The sequence below is a fragment of the Tamandua tetradactyla genome, chromosome 26 (assembly GCF_023851605.1).
Source record: "Tamandua tetradactyla isolate mTamTet1 chromosome 26, mTamTet1.pri, whole genome shotgun sequence".
Classification (NCBI taxonomy): domain Eukaryota; kingdom Metazoa; phylum Chordata; class Mammalia; order Pilosa; family Myrmecophagidae; genus Tamandua; species Tamandua tetradactyla.
In genome coordinates this window covers 5,328,817-5,344,362 of record NC_135352.1, presented here as the reverse complement: position 1 = coordinate 5,344,362, position 15,546 = coordinate 5,328,817, and the positions used below count along the sequence as shown (strand labels likewise).

General features: G+C 38.5%; 1 long non-coding RNA gene and 1 pseudogene across 1 annotated transcript in view; one reads left to right on the top strand and one right to left on the bottom strand.

The window, feature by feature from the left end:
* The window catches only part of LOC143669960 (uncharacterized), a 71,912-nt gene that overhangs the window by 26,019 nt on the left and 30,347 nt on the right, over nucleotides 1-15,546 (bottom strand). The gene's annotated exons all lie outside the window — the stretch shown is intronic.
* Nucleotides 9,765-10,082, top strand: LOC143669845 (small ribosomal subunit protein eS24 pseudogene; annotated as a pseudogene).

Genomic DNA, 15,546 nt, shown 5'->3' with positions numbered 1-15,546 from the left:
ATCTGTGATATCATCAAGGAAATATGATGGGTCCCATGGAATGGGTGGTTGCCCTTTTAGCCACTGACAGTGTCTGGTCTCCTCTCTAGCAGGATCAAAGTCCCTCCGGTGAAATCCTACCATGAGCTCATCCACGTCCCCAGTGTAAAAATGCTCACTCTACACAAATGCCTTCAACCTGGAGACTGAGAGGTCACTGGCGCCTGACCTTCATTCCAGTAACTGTTCTCATTTCTCCTGGCCCTCACCCAGGCTCTCCACCCCTTAATGAGCCATTGAGTAGCAGAAAAGGAAATGCCAGCAAGATGGGGACCTGGTCACTTCAGAGGCTCCAAAGCAGAGCCTGGCTAGAGGAAGGAGGCCCATACTGACATCATCACTATTCAAGAGTCCTTGGGCTCTTCCTGCCCAAATCTGGGTAAAGAGTTCAGCAGATGGTACTGAGAGACCAAGCCTCCTGAGGTTTCATGTGAGGATCTTGGGTTGCGGACGCCCTCAGGAGACAAGATGCCTGGTGGAAACAGGAGGGCCTGAGAAGAGTGGTACCAGTATATTCATCTCAATCTGTTGTTCTGTCTGGAATACACTGGTAAAAAGCACCCTCCAGGTCCTGGTGAGCTACGTAAGAAAGTAGAAAACACAATAATGCCTTCGCCAAACCATGTGTTAGTTGTAGATAATTGAACATGCATCTACAAATCAGGAACATTCACCAGCTATCAAGTTGATAAATACAAAATAATTTGATACAACTCAAGAATGGTATATACAAGAATGAGTTAAGTAGAGGAGCTAATCCAAAAAAGGCTTTTTGGAGAGGAAAATTTGGATTTTGAACTGTTCCTTGACAGATGAGGGGGTAAAGATGTGTATTAAGAAGTTTATGAATAGAGGTATGAATTATATCCCAGCAGAGATAGGATTTTTTTTTTTTTGCATGGGCAGGCACCAGGAATCGAACCCGGGTCTCCCACATGGCAGGCAAGAACTCTGCCTGCTGAGCCACTGTGGTATGCCCAGGGAGATAGGATTCTAAATGGAGAAAGAAGAATACATGTGAATAGTCTGCAAACCAAGGTCAGCTCACCCCTTTGCAATAAGAATGCCAAATTTGAGGTGATGAAAAACTGATCACAATTAACCAGCATTTGGTGTAATAGAACAACCCCCTTTTGTTACATGTTTTAAAACTCTTTCCTACTCTATAAGTGCAAGATCATGGTCATCCTGGGATGATTTCATATTTACCCCAAGATATCCTCGGACATCCTGGAAGTTATTTTGTTAAGTAAATTCCTTAAGAAGGGAGTTTCCTGCAATATGAGGACTGGGCTAATGGAAACAGGTCCCTTGACCTTAGAAGCATATAAACTATAACACACAAGAAAGAAACAAGAAAGAAAGAGAGCTTTTCAGCTTTCCATTCAGAGGAGACCAAGCTGCAAATTTTTTCAGTTGCCCAATAGCAGCCTCTTGCCACTCAAGTTCAACCCCAACCAGTTCATGGTTGCATACCTGAGGTGCACCGGTGGGAAAGCTTGGTGCCACAGATGCCTTGGCCCCCAAGATCATCTCTCTGGGTCTGCCTCCAAAAAGGATGGTGATGGCATTGTCAAGGCAGTTGGTGACTGGAAGGGTCTAATGATTATGGTGAAACTGACCATTCAGAACAAACTAGCCCAGACTGAGGTGGTATCTTCTACCTGCACCCAGATCAGCAAAGTCCTCAAGGAACCACCCAAAGACAGAAAGAAGTTGTGCTGGTTTGAAAGGATGTATGTCCCCTAGAAAAAGCCATGTTTTCATCTAAATCCCATTTCGTAAAGGCAGAATAATCCCTATTCAATACTGTATGTTTGAATCTGTAATTAGATCATCTTCCTGGAGATGTAACCCAATCAAGAGTGGCTCTTAAACTGTATTGGGGAAAATGTGTCTCCACCCATTTGGGTGGGTCTTGATTAGTTTCTGGAGTCCTATAAAGGGGGGAACATTTTGGAGAATGAAAGAGATTCGGAGAGGGCAGAGAATGCTGTAGCGCCACAAAGTAGAGTCCACCAGCCAGCAACCTTTGAATGAAGAAGGAAAGTGCCTCCTGGGGAGCTTCATGAAACAGGAAGCCAGGAGAGAAAGCTAGCAGTTGACGCCATGTTCACCATGTGCCCTTCCAGCCCAGAGAGAAACCATGACCATGTTCGCAGCGTGTCTTCTCATTTGAGAGAGAAACCCTGAACTTCTTCAGCCTTCTTGAATTAAAGTATCTTTCCCTGGATGCCTGTGAGTGGACATTTCTATAGACTTGTTTAACTGGGATATTTTCTCAGCCTTAGCACTGTAAACTAGCAACTTATTAAATTCCCCCTTTTAAAAGCCATTCCATTTCTGGTATATTCCATTCTGGCAGCTAACAAACTAGAAAAGAAGCAGAAAAATATCAAACACAATGGAAATACCACATTTTTTTTAAGTGAGCCATTTTATTTATTTATTTTTAAAATTTTTTCTCTTTTATAGCATCTTCGTTAAAATGGTCAATGTTAAAAATGTGAAGCATGTGGAAGCTGTTGCTTGCGAAGTCATTTGCATACTCTAGCTGCAGAGATGCAACACCTAGTTCATGCTTATATTATGAGCATAGGTTTTCTTCCTGGGCCATATGATTTGGAGTTTGTTCTGTTTATCAGAGTCATAATAGTGAAATCATACCATATCTATGCTTTTGTGTCTGGCTTTTTATTTCACTTAGCACTATATCCTCTAGGTTCATCCATATTGACATGTTTCAGGACCTCATTTCATCTTATAGCTGCATAATATTTCAACACATGTATATATCACGTTGTGTTTATCCACATGTCAGCTAATGGGCACTTGAATTGTTTCCATCTTTTGGCAATTATGAATAGTGCTACCATGAACATCGGTGTACAAATGTCTGTTATGTCACTGCTTTCAGCTCTTTGGGTATATACCTAATATTGGTATTGCTGGGTTGAAGGGCAACTCGATATTTAGTTTTCTAAGGAAACTCCAAACTGTCTTCCACAGCAGCTGTACCATTATACATTCCCACCGGCAGTGAATAAGTGTTCCAATTTCTAAACAACCTCTCCAACATTTGTGTTTCCTGTTTGTTTAATAGCAGCTATTCTTATAGATGTGAGATGGTATCTCATTGTAGTTTTGAACTGCATTTCCCTTATAGTTAATGAAGATGAGCATCTGTTCAAGTGCTTTTTAGCCATTTGTATTTACCCTTTGGAAAAATGTCTATTTATATCTTTTGACCATTTTATAATTAGATTGTTCTTTTGTTGTTGAGTTGTATAATTTCTTTATGTACACATAATATCAAACCTTTATCTGATACATGGTTACCAAATATTTTCTCCCATTCAGTTAGCTGCCTCTTCACCTTTTTGATAAAGTCCTCTGAGACACAGAAGCTTTTGATTCTGAGGAGTTCCCATTCATCTATTTTTTCTTTCGTGGTCTGTACTTTCGGTGTAAAGTTTAGGAAGCTACCGCCTATTACTAGGTCTTGAAAATGTTTCCTCATATTTTCTTGTAGGATTTTTATGGTCTGGCTCTTACATTTAGGTCTTTGATCCACTTTGAGTTAATTTTTGTGTGGGGTGCAAGGTAAGGGCCCTCTTTCATTCTTTTGGCTATTAATATCCAGTTCTCCCATGCCCATTTATGAAAAGACTATTCTGTCCCAGTTCAGTGGATTTGGAGGCCTTGTCAAAGAGTAATTTACCATAGATTTGATGGTTAATCTCCACACTCTTGATTCAGTTCCATTGGTTATTACTTCTGTCTTTGTGCCAGTACCATGCTGTTTTGACCACTGTGTCCTTATATTAAGCTTTAAGTTCAGCTTTAAGTTCAGGAAATTTTGGTCTTCCCATTTTGCTCTTCTTTTTCAATTTATCTTTAGCTATTCAAGGTTTCTCTCTCTTCCAAATAAATTTGATAATTAGCTTTTCCAAGTCTTCAAAATAAGTTGTTTGAATTTTAATTGGTACCGCATTGAATTCATAAATTTAGGTAGACCTGATATCTTAACAGCTTTCATCTTCCTATGCATGAGCACAGAATATCTTTCCATCTGTTAAGATCTTCTTTGGAATTGATCCAAGATGGTGGCATAGTAAGGTGTGGAATTTAGTTTATCCTCCAGAACAGCTAGTAAATAGCCAGGAACAGTACAGAACAACTGCTGAGGTCACATCCGTGACCGGACACACAGTGTACACCAGTCTGGACAAGCTGGACCCGCTGCAATCCCACACAGAGCTGTAAGGTCATCCATGCCACAGAGCCCCAGAGGGAACCATCTCACAGGCTGGTTCCCAGAGGGAAAAGGAAAGAGACTTTACTAGCAGCAGGGGCTGAGCTCAACCCAGTTCCAATTCTGGAATTAATTAACAAATTCTGACTACTGAAAATAGGTCCCCAGCTCATATAAACCTCAAATAAGAGCTAAAGGTACTAGGAATTTTGCCCTGGCACAGAGGAGGCAAGGCTGATGGGGGGAGGGAGGGGGAAAAAACAGAGGCTTTTTGGATCAGACAGCACAAAATACTTGAAAAGGTCTTGAGCTTTAAAAAGTGGGGGGGGGGGGGGCACATAGAACCTGGAGATACAGAGAGCAATATACCAACTTAAGGTCTTGATTAACAAACCTGAGGAACAGGGGTCCTGCTCTGAAAAAGATTTTTTGTGTGTGTGCTTTGTTTCTACTACTTAAAACTCATCTGGTAGAACTATAAGGTTCCTCGGGCTCCAACTGCCCCAGGCAAAGACAGAATTAAGCTTGTCTAAGAGACAAAGAAACTTGTCAATTGAAAAGGGTTTATTCCCTGGAGGCTATGCCTTCCCCAGGAGAGGGGTGGGACCCAGCTCAGATGGAATCCCTCCCTCAAGGAATTCAGACCTCAGGGATGGAAAACTGAAGCAATTAAAGCCAGCCTACAACCTCTCCTCTGTCTCACCATGCCCTCAGAAGGGAGAGTATGCTGAAGTTGAAGGCATCATGTCAATTTATATTGCTGGGAAATCACATACTGGACAGGATAGGAAAAGCACAGAGTCTAGAGGCTTCATGAGAAAGTCTGTCAACCTGCTGGGTCTCACCCTCAGGGAAAACTGATGCAGGTGACCCTTTCCTCCTGACAGGAGGCCAGTTTGGTCTGGGAAAATTTGACTGGGGTCTATAATATCTAAGTAGACCCCCCTAAGGGAAAAAATAAAAGGCTCTAGATGGGCAGGGCAAGAAATAAGAAAACAAGAACTGAAAATATCTGATCTGTTAAACAAAACCTATGCTAGAGGTCTAGAATAAGCTGAACTGAATGTCAAAGAACAGATAGAGAATGAAGCCATTCAGCAAGAAAATGCTAGGTTAAAAAGTGAAAACAAACTCCTGAATAGACTAATTAAGAATATTAAATGCCAAGATGCCAGCAAAAAAGAATGCATCACACTAGGAAAATTGAAGACAGGACCCAGTCAAAGGAACAAACCAACAATTCAAATGAGATACAGGAATTGAAACAACTAATTCAGGATGTTCAAACAGATATGGAAAATCTCATCAAAAATCAAATCAACAAATTAAGGGAAGATATAAAGAAGGCAAGGGGTGAACAAAAAGAAGAAGCTAAAGTCTGAAAAAACAAATCACAAAACTTAAGAGAATATAAAGCACAGTAGAAGAGATGAAAAAACAATGGGAACCTACAATGTTAGACTTCAGGAGGCAGAAGAAAGGTGAACTGGAGGATGGGACATCTGAAATCCAATAAGCAAAAGAAAAGATAGGGAAAAGAATGGAAAAATATGAGCAGGGATTCAGGGAATTGAATGACAACATGAACCACATGAATATACATGTTGTGGGTGTCCCAGAAGGAGAAGAGGAGGGAAAAGGAGGAGAAGGATTAATGGAGGAAATTATCACTGAGAATTTCCCAACTGTTTTGGAAGACTTAAAATTACATATCCAAGAAGTGCAGTGTATCCCAAACAGAATAGGTCCAAATAAATATACTCCAAGACATTTACTAATCAGGATGTCAGATTTCAAAGAGAAAGAGAGAATTTTGAAAGCTGCAAGACAAAAGCAATCCATCACATACAAGGGAAGCCCAATAAGACTATATGTAGATTTCTCAGCAGAAACCATGAAGGCGAGAAGACAGTGGGGTGATATATTTAAGATTCTAAAGGAGAAAACTGCCAACCAAGAATTCTATATCCAGCAAAATTGTCCTTCAAATATGAGGGGGAAATTAAAACATTTTCAGACAAAGAAAAATCACTGAGAGAATTTGTGACCAAGAGACTGGCTCTGCAAGAAATACTGAAGGAAGCACTAGAGGCAGATATGAAAAGTCAGAAGAGAAAGATGTGGAGAAGAGTGTAGAAATGAAGACCATCAGTAAAGGTAAAAAGAAGAAAAATTAGATATGACACATAAAATCCAAAAGACAAAATGGTAGGACAAAGTACTGCCTGTACAGTAATAACACTAACTGTTAACAGATTAAACTCCCCAATCAAAAGACATAGACTGGCAGAATGGATTAAAAAACAGGACCCATCTAAATGCTGTCCTACAGGAAATGCATTTTAGACCCAAGGATAAAAATAGGTTGAAAGTATAAGGTTGGGAAAAGATATTTCATGCAAACAACAATCAGAAAAGAGCAGGAGTAGCTATACTAATATCCAGCAAATTATGCTTCAAATGTAAAACAATTAAAAGAGACAAAGAAGGACACTATGTATGAATAAAAGGAACAATTCAACAAGAAGATGTAGCAATCATAAATATCTATGCACTGGGCCAGAGTGCTCCAAAATACATGAGGCAAACACTGAAAACACTAAAAAGAGAAATAGGCACAGCTACCTTAATAGTTGGAAACTTCAATTCCCCACTCTCATCAATGGATAGAATATCTAGACAGGATAATAAAGAAACAGAGAATTTGAATAATGTTATAAATGAACTAGACTTAACAGACATTTATAGAACCCCACAACAGCAGGATACACATTTTTCTCAAATGCTCATGGATCATTCTCAAGGATAGACAATATGCTGGGTCATAAAGCAAGTCTCAATAAATTTTAAAAGATGGAAATCATACAAAACACTTTCTCAGATTATAAAGAAATGAAGTTGGAAATCAATAACAGGGAGAAGGCCAGAAAATTCACCAATATATGGAGGCTTAATGACACACTCTTAAACAACCAGTGGGTCAAGGAAGAAATTACAAGAGAAATCAGTAAATATCTCAAGGTAAATGAAAATGAAAACACAACATATCAAAATTTATGGGATGCAACAAAGGCAGTGCTAAGAGGGAAATTTATTGCCTTAAATGCCTATATCAAAAAAGAAGAAAGAACAAAAATTGAGAAATTAATTGTTCACTTGGAAGAACTAGACAAAGAACGGCAAACTAACCACAAAGCAAGCAAAAGGAAAGAAATAATGAAGATTAGAGCAGAAATAAATGAAATTGAGAACATGAAAACAATCGAGAAAATCAACAAAACCAGAAGTTGGTTCTTTGAAAAAAATTCAATAAAATTGATGTAGCCTTAGCAAGGTTGACAAAAAGAAAAGAGAGGATGCAAATAAATAAAATCAGAAATGGAAGAGGAGACATAACCACTGACCCTGTAGAAATAAAGGAGGTAATCAGAGGATAATATGAACAACCTTATGCTAATAATCTAGACAATGTAAACGAAATGGACAACTTCCTAGAAATGCATGAACAACCAACATTGACTTGAGAAGTAATAGACAACCTCAACAAACCAATCACAAGTAAAGAAACTGAATTAGTCATTAATAAGCTCTCCAAAAAGAGAAGTCCAGGACCAGATGGCTTCACATATGAATTCTACCAAGCATTCAAGAAAGAATTAGTTGATGAATATGCAACTATGTGATGATATTGAGAATTACCGATTGTATATGTAGAATGGAATGATCTCTTAATGTTTTGTTTGTTAATTTTTTTAATTAATAAAAAAGTTAAAAAAAAAAAAAAAGAAAGAATTAGTACCAATCCTTCTCAAACTCTTCAAAAAAATTAAAGAGGAGGGAGGGCTACCTAACTCATTCTATGAAGCCAACATCACCCTCATACCAAAGCCAGACATAGATACTACAAGAAAAGAAAATCACAGACCAATCTCTCTAATGAATACAGATGCAAAAATCCTCAACAAAATTCTTGCAAATCAAATCAAGCAGCACATTAAAAGAATTATACACCATGACTAAGTCGGATTTATCCCAGGTATGTAAGGATGGTTCAACATAAGAAAATGAATTAATGTAATACACCATATCAACAAATCAAAGCAGAAAAAAAAACACATGATCATCTCGATTGATAAAGAAAAGGTATTTGACAAAAATCAACATCCTTTCTTGTTGAAAACACTTCAAAGGATAGGAGTAGAAGAGAATTTCCTCAACATGATAAAGGGAATATATGAAAAATTCACAGTTAAAGAAGATAAAATGGCAACCTATACAATGGGAGACAATATTTGGAAATGACATATCGGATAAGGGTCTAGTATCCAGAATACATAAAGAGATTGTTCAACTCAACAACATAAAGACAAACAACCCATTTACAAAATGGGCAAAAGACATGAACAGACAGTTCTCAGAAGAAGAAATATTAAGGGCTAAAAGCCACGCGAAAAGATGTTCGACTTCCCTGGTTATTAGAGAAGTTCACATAAACCACAATGACATATCATCTCACACCCACCAGAATGGCCATTATCAATAAAACAGAAAACAATAAAAATATTAAAATAAATAAATAAAAATATCCTCTTTGATTTCTCCCAGCAATGTTTTGCGTTTTTTTGTGTGTGTACAGGTCCTTCATAGCACTGGTTAAGTTTAATCCCAAATACTTGATTATTTTATTGGCTATCTTGAATGGAATTTTTTCCTTAATTGTCTCCTTAGTTAGGTCATTACTTGTATATAGAAATATTACTGATTTTTGTGCATTAATCTTATATCCAACAACAAATTCAATTTTGCTGAATTTATTAGCTCCAATAGCTTCGTCATAGATTCCTTAGGATTTTCCAAGTATAGGCTCATGTCATCTGCAAATAAGGAAAGTTTTACTTCTTCCTTTCTTATTTGGATGCCTTTTATTCCTTTCTCATGCTTAATCACTCTAGCTAGAACTTCTACTACAATATTGAATAATTGTAGTGACAATGGGCATCCTTGTCTCATTCCTGATATTAATGCTTTAATCTCTTACCATTAAGTTTGATGCTGGCTATCGGTTTTTCATATATGCCCTTTATGATATTGAGGAAATTTACTTCAATTCTTATCTTTTGAAATGTTTTTAATCAGAAAAGAATGCTAAATTTTGTTGAATACTTCTTCAGCATCAGGAAATATCACTTTTGATGAGCTCCTCAACATGGTTGGATGGAAGTGGCATCAGTCTTTAGTTAGCTGGAGAACTCTCTGCCTAGTCCATGGTCTGCAATGTTGATGGCCATGACCATCATGACATCAGTAGGGGGTTCAGTGAAATGCCCAGCACATGAAGAATTACAAAGGAAAATATTCCAATAAAGAGCCATGTGAGGCCACCTGGGGTTCTTCCGTGTGTGTTGATATAATTGGCTAGTGTAGATTGGCTCTCTTTTCTTCCCTGGCTGCCTGAGAATCACCCTTCATCATGAATGACACAGTAATTATCTGGACCAGGAAGTTCATGACGAACTGAATACTTCAGCAGAAATGAATGGTCATCGATGTCCTACACCTTGGAAAGGCAATGGTACCTAAGACGGAAATTCAGAAAAACGTAGCCAAAATGTACAAGACTACACCATATGTAATCTTTGTTTTCGGATTCCGAATCCATTTTAGTGGTGGCAAGACAACTGGCTTTGGCATGATTTACGAATCCTTGGATTATGCAAAGAAAAATGAACCCAAACACAGACTTGCAAGACATGGCCTGTATGAGAAGAAAAAGACCTCAAGAAAATAGTAAAAGGAACAAAAGAACAGAATAAAGAAAGTCAGGGCAATGCAAAGGCCAATGTTGATGCTGGCAAAAAAGAAGGAGTAAAGATTCTTAAGTGACTTGATCCGTGATTGTGCAGATATTTCACGAAAGGATTAATAAAACTAAAAGTGTAAAATAAATAAGAATCATTTGGAAAAAAAAAAAGAATCATTTGAAAACCAGATAAAGAAAAAGAAATAAAGAAGGGAGGAAGGAAGGTAGGAAAGAAGGCAGGCAGGCAAGAAGGAAGGAAGGAAGGGAGGGAGGGAGGGAGGGAGGGAGGAAGGAAGGAAGGAAGGTAGGAAGGAAGGTAGGAAAGGGAAATCTCCAGGTTCCAGAACCAAAGCGGGACCTCACATCCAGAGACAACTGTCCCATGAGCCAGATGCTGTTGCAGCCAGGGAGGATGCTGGGTCATAAAGCTGTCCAGATAAACTGGGGCATGAAAACCTCTTTCTACCAGTCCAAATAATCAGGAAACAAGATTGCTGTTTCTCAGAGCTCAAGATAGAAAAACACTCTCCTATAAGAAATTATCACCCCAAGTCCATGCTGTATGCACCTACATTTATACTATCTACCCCATAATGTGAGAGTACTAGACCAAGAAATTAATATAAAAATTTATCCTGTTAACCCCAGGGCACCAGCAGAAGGTAATGCAAAATGGTTCTACAAGGTCAATTCTATAAGCCAGTATACATTGTCACTGAAAATAAAACAATCCTAGCTAACGATGAGTACACAATAAAAAGTTACAAACCACAAAAAGAAACGAACCCCATAAAGGAGGCTAGCAGACATAGGAAATAGAAAAACTGGCATCCCAAGAAATAGAATGAATAGAATAATCTGAAAGAGACTATTTTAAAAAGCATGTTTAAAATTACTAGTGAGGGAAAAGAATAGAACCTCTAATAAAAATAGCACATTTTTAGGAAAAGGCAGATAGTTTTGACGAAAGAACCAAGCAGAACACCTAGGAATTAACAATCATCATAACATTCCCATTTCCAACTTTGTGTGTGATTTCTGTTGGGTAATTTCAGTTCCAATGCTGCCTCTTATCCTAATTTGAAGCGGAGTCTACCCCTCTCCTTTCGCCTTTTAAAATGAGAGTTCAAAGGAGGCAAGAATGCAAATAGCATATTCAGGAACAGGTCTAGCACACAACTACTAATCAGAAACAAGAGTGTCCCAGCCTGCCTTCCAATGATGGGTGGTACCTGGGGAAAGAAGTGGAACATTTGAGTTCCCCATGAGACACCACCAAGAAACAAGCAGCATGTCAGATATTCCTTTCTAGTGCCATGTATTCCTCTCCCTGAAGTTCTTGCCCCTCCTGAAGAAGCTCAAAGAGGATGAGAATTGTCTCCAGGAAATAGGACTTACCTGTGTTCACCATAGCCTTCCAGTTCCTCTATGTCCATCTTTGCTTCGGCAATCAGGTAAGGGGAGGTTTTTTGAGCTTCCCTCAGGGAAGGGCTGGCCAGGATTTGATCCCTCTTTTCTATTATTCTGGTGTCTTACAGTATCTATTTTATCCTAATATTGGGTAGAGTAATTTTCCCTGCTTTATTTCTTTTTTCCCCCCAAGATTTCTTTAGCTATTCTGGGGCTTTTGCCTTGCCACATAAATTTTAAAATAAGCTTGCTTGTGTCTACAAAGAACCTTGCTGGAATTTTAATTTAAAAATACATTAAACATATATCAATTTAGGAAGAATTGACATCTCTTCTATATTGAGTCTTCCAATCCATGAACATGGTAAGTCTCTCCATTTATTTAGATCTTCCTTCAATACTTTCATCAGTATTTTGTGGTTTTCATCATACAGACCCTGCCTGTGTTTCATTAAGTTTATACTTAAGAATTTCACTTTCTTTGGAATAATTATAAATAGTGTAATATTTTAAATCTTGTTTTCCACCTGTTAATTATTAGGAATATACAAATGTGTTTAACTTGTAACCTGTGATATTGCTGAACTCACTTGTTAGTCCTAGGATTTTGTTGGTTGATTCCATTAGATTTTCCACATAGACAATCATGTTGTCTACAGATAGGGGCAGTTTTATTTCTTCCTTTCTGTTTCAGTTTGTTAAAGCTTCTGGAATGCAATATACCAGAAATGGAATGGCTTTTATAAGGGGGAATTTATTAAGTTGCAAGTTTACAGTTTTAAGGCTGTGAAAATGTCCAAGGAAAGATACTTTGATTCAAGAAAGGCTGATGGGTCCAGTACACCTCTGTCAGCTAGAAAGGCACATGGTGATGTATACTAGCTTTCTCTTCTCATTTCATAAGGCTTCCCCAGGAGCATTTTCCTTCTGCATCTCCAAAGTTCTCTGACTGTGTTGACTTTCTTGGCGTTTCCCAAAATAGTTCCCTCTGAAAGGGCTCCAGTAAGCAACCTACCTTGAATGGATAGAGGCACATCTCCACAGAAACCATCTAATCAAAAGTTACCACCCACACGTTATTCACGATTGCCAAAAATGGAAACAAATCAAATGCCCATCAACAGACAAGTGGATCAATAAAATGTGGTATATACATACGATGGAATATTATGCAGCAGTAAGACAAAATGACATCCTGAAGCACATGACAAGATGGATGAACCGCGAGGACATAATGCTGAGCGAAATTAGCCAGACACAAAAGGATAGATACTGTATGATTCCACTTTTATGACCAGCATAAAGGTATAATAAGAGGTTTATAATACAGAATATGGGGGACTTAGATATACATAGAAGCTAAAGATGGGTGAACTGTTAGCTAATGAGGTTGAACTCCAATATAAGAGAATAGATAGGAGCAAACGTGATTCTCTAGTGGGTCTAGAAGTAATATTACCATATTGAAGATGAACAAGATTGATAGGGGTTGCATAGACCTACATGTCCCACTGATTCACACTAGAAATATGAATGAATTCTTGTAAGAATTACTTCAAAGATATGATTCTTGTATAAAGAATGTTTAAGTCCTGGGATCAAGGGGGAAACTGCTACTGCATGTTATGAGCTATGTTCAAAATGAAATCACCAGACTGTGGACTTGGCCTTCTATATGATGACCAACGAATGCAGGTGGCTGAAGGATGCACTGACGAAGAAGTAGAATGACGAACGATGGTGTATACTTACGAACAATGGCTGTGCTGCTACAAAAAGGAGGCATGCAAAGATGTGAATGAATATGCGGGACATTTGATGAGACAAAGTAAGCCAGAAACAAAAAACAACAATGGTATGGTCACCTTTAGAAAATGTTAATAAGAAAACAGGGGCTTAGATTGTAAGCTTTTAGAGTAGACACATTAAATGCGGCGTGGTGATTATTATTTCTGGATTTTGAGAGATATTTAAAGACAAGAACGAAGCCAAACAGGTTGGGGTTAAAGTAATTCCAAACGTAAGGGGTAAGGAAGACGGTGCCTATATTTTAGAATCACACATACTCTTTGAGATCAATGTAAGAAAGGCTTATTTGATGTGGAACTGAAATTTTCTGTAATGCATAATCTAATCCAACCTATCTGTATAGCTCATTTGAACAACTGAAACACAGAGGGCACAGAATGAGAAAGAGGTCCTTCAATTTTGTATGGATTATTGTAATGCCTGGAAACATGGTATTCACCAGATAATCAAAAAGTATTGGCAAAGTCTCCTGGGGGGCGGGGGGAAACAATACAGAACTATTAAACCTTACCATCAGAGAGCCGCCTGATACTGTATCAAACTTTAGGAATACCCAAATCAATACACCATGCCCTCAATCATGAGGCTTACACTTGTGAAGCTTCTGTAGGTAGCAGAGAAACTTAAACTACCTATAGGCATGCCCAAGAGTTACTTCTGGAGGACCTCTGTTGTTGCTCAGATGTGACCTCAGTCTCTCTAAGCCCAAATCTGCAAGTGAAATCATTGCCCTCCCTGCTATGTGGGACATGACATCCAGGGGTGAAAGTCTCTCTGGTGACGTGGGAGATGACTCCTAAGGGATGAATCCAGACCTGGCACTGTGGGATCAACAATTACATCCTGAACAAAAGGGGGGAAAAGTGTAATTAATAAATTATCAGTGGCAGAGAGAGTTCAAATAGAGTTGAGAGCTACTCTGGAGGTTGCTCTTACGCAAGCTTCAGGTAGACATTGCTACCTATCATAACCTGCCAACCCCCAATCAGGACCATTCCAGCCAATCTTAAAGAACACCTAGGGCAATTTATAAGATTCCGCAAGGGTTCCATGCACCAGAGGAACTTTTCAGAAGCTTACAACCTGCAGATGGGTCCCTGGTGCAGATGAGTCCTAAAACCTAGCCCAGTCTCTCCAGAATATTAGATAATTCCATCTCCCTCTCCTATATTAGTGATAAACCCTTCCAATATCAAAAATTTAGAATGGCCATAGCCCAAACACCCCTAAAGAGAGGGATGGAAAGATCAAAGATGATGGTGGATTATACAAAGAAGATAGGATTTAACAAATGCATATGAATGCTGGATCATTAAATTGATAAATCTTTTTTCTTCCATCGTTTCTTTCTTTTTTTTTAACTTCTTTTTATTAATTAAAAAAATTAACAAACAAAACATTTAGATATCATTCCATTCTACATATACAATCAGTAATTCTTAATATCGTCACATAGTTGCATATTCATCATTTCTTAGTACATTTGCATCGATTTAGAAAAAGAAATAAAAAGACAACAGAAAAAGAAATAAAATGATAATAGAGAAAAAAAAGACTATACATACCATACCCTTTATCCCTCGCCTTCATTTACCACTATTTCAAACTGAATTTATTTTAACATTTGTTCCCCCTATTATTCATCTTTATTCCATATGTTCTACTCTTCTGTTGATATAGTAGCTAAAAGGAGCATCAGACATAAGGTTTTCACATTCACAGAGTCTCATTGTGAAAGCTATATCATTGTTCAATCATCACCAAGAGACATGGCTACTGGAACACAGCACTACATTTTCAGGCAATTCCCTCGAGCCTCTCCACTACATCTTGAACAACAAGGTGATATCTACTTAATGCATAAGAATAACCTCCAGGATAACCTCTCGACTCTGTTTGGAATCTCTCAACCATTGACACTTTGTCTCATTTTACTCTTCCCCCTTTTGGTCAAGAAGTTTCTCTCAATCCCTTGATGTTAATTCTCAGCTCATTCTACGGTTTTCCTCAGTCCCTTGATGCTGAGTCTCAGCTCATTCCAGGATCTCTGTCCCACGTTGCCAGGAAGGTCCACACCCCTGGGAGTCATGTCCCACGCAGAGAGGGGGAGGGTGGTGAGACTGCTCGTCGTGTTGGCTGGAGAGAGGGGCCACATCTGAGCAACAAAAGAGGCTCTCTTGGGGGTGACTCTTAGGCCTAAATTTTAAGTAGACTTGACCTATCCTTTGTGGGG